Source organism: Prosopis cineraria, unplaced genomic scaffold (assembly GCF_029017545.1).
Source record: "Prosopis cineraria cultivar Desert tree isolate PC_DT_omini unplaced genomic scaffold, ASM2901754v1 PC2032, whole genome shotgun sequence".
Taxonomy (NCBI): domain Eukaryota; kingdom Viridiplantae; phylum Streptophyta; class Magnoliopsida; order Fabales; family Fabaceae; genus Prosopis; species Prosopis cineraria.
In genome coordinates, this window is record NW_026557357.1 from 7,292 (window position 1) to 9,034 (window position 1,743).

Below are 1,743 nucleotides of genomic sequence, written 5' to 3' on the forward strand. Positions count from 1 at the left end.
GTAATAATCATAGACATCAATCCGTGACGAAGGCAAAAAAAAAAAAAGGAAAGTTTGAGACAAACAGAGAAATAGCGCTACATCACATATTAAACTTTTTTTTTTTGAAAAAAAAAAAGATTAAAAAATATTGCATTGTAATATTGCATGAATTAAACTTAACAAACAAGAAGATGTAATCCATTCACGTGGAAGAAAAAGTTAAAAGTACAAAATCCTGAGTTTTATCACTTTATGTGTTGAATGAATTTCCAAAATAAATCGTATATTATTTATAATTCATAAATAATGCAACTTGTTGAAATATGTACATCTTATGACAATATTGATTCAACTACTCTTTCTATTAAAAAATATAAATTATTTTTAATTAAATTTTACATTTTAAAAAAATAATAATTATTTTTAAACTAACACCATATTTTCATATTTATATTATTTAATAGAATATTTTACTTTAAAATAAATATAAAATTATTTATTTATTATGGATATTTTAAAATAATACATTTAATTACACATTAAAATATTAAAAATATTTTATATTTTATAAAATCCAACCCATTAAAAAAATATTTTACATTTTTTCAAAGAGGGAGTAAATTACTGTATTATTTAGCATTTTTGTTATATATAATATACCAATGACAGGAAAAAAAAAAGGAAACTGATAGAAAAATTCTCTTAAAATATACAAATGACAACAAGATCTCATGAAATCTCATAATTCTTTTCAAGTCTCTAGAAAGCTTTATAAAATTAATAATTTTTGGTGAAATGATTAAAATAATGTCAATTTAAAATAAAACAAGTAACAATTCTGGTCACCAAAAAAGTAAATATTAGTGATTATTTTAATTTAATTAAGTGATGACTTATGACTATTTCTTTATGGTAATAACTAGAGCGAAATAAAAAAATATAATTTTTTTGTGCAAATATTTTTACTTCTTTTAATAATAATTAAAATGTAATAAGCAATTATTACTTTATTTTAAACTATGAGCCAAAATTTTAATTATTTCATAAAAATCATTAATGTTAAAAAGGACTTCAGGGACTTGAGAAAAACTATAATATTTCATGGGACCTCATTATTAGTTGCATATTTTAAGGAATTTTTTTTTTCATTCTTCCTATTTTTTTTTTGTTTGTCAACATCTCAGTCATGAGGTTCTAAATAAGATATCTTAAAAACCTTATCTTTTTGTTTGTTGAAATGTAACACGGAACAATTATGTATACATGCACATATGCATAGAGAAACATGATCGCATAAATTTTAGTCCAGGCTTTTTTTTTTCCTTTATTACCAATCATTCATACTAAAAAAAGAAATACACTGCCGTAGTGCATGGACAAGTTGTTGGAATTGGTTATTTCTTTTCATCAAGTTCGTATTCAAACCATATAATTACTTGCAACGAAATATATAACTTGGAATAAAATCTCATATTAATCCAGAAGAATGGAGTAGAAGAAACTTGATGCAAAAGCGTACTTGAATCTATCGTTTTGATTCAACCTTCAAATTCAAGAACGAGCATGTTTTATACCTAATGTTTCCAAAAACAGGAATGGGAAGAACGACTCTATCATGCCAACAAACCCAAAGATCACGACACTTATTTATAAATTTAATTTTTGATATTTATAATTTGATTTCTTAATAAATTATAAATATTATTTCAGTCTTTTTATATTTTTTGGGTAAACTTTCTCCGCATATTAATTTTAGGGTTA